Raw genomic sequence first — 237 nt, forward strand, 5'->3', positions numbered from 1 at the left:
CGCAGATAAGACCCAACACGAAGCAGCCTTTTTATTGCTATGACGTACTGTTGTTATTATTTTTTTAAAAAATATTGTTACATCGAGGGGTTTTAGGCCCTGAGTTTCCATCACCTCCGGGCCGGGAACCTTTGCGCCTCCAGTCAGAGGGGCTCCTAGGCGGTCCTGGTGGAGACCGCGGCCGGAACCTTGGCGCCGTGACGCCGGTTTCCGGCGGGCTCCTTAGAGCGCCGAACA

Source organism: Diceros bicornis, chromosome 5, assembly GCF_020826845.1.
Source record: "Diceros bicornis minor isolate mBicDic1 chromosome 5, mDicBic1.mat.cur, whole genome shotgun sequence".
Taxonomy (NCBI): Eukaryota; Metazoa; Chordata; class Mammalia; order Perissodactyla; family Rhinocerotidae; genus Diceros; species Diceros bicornis.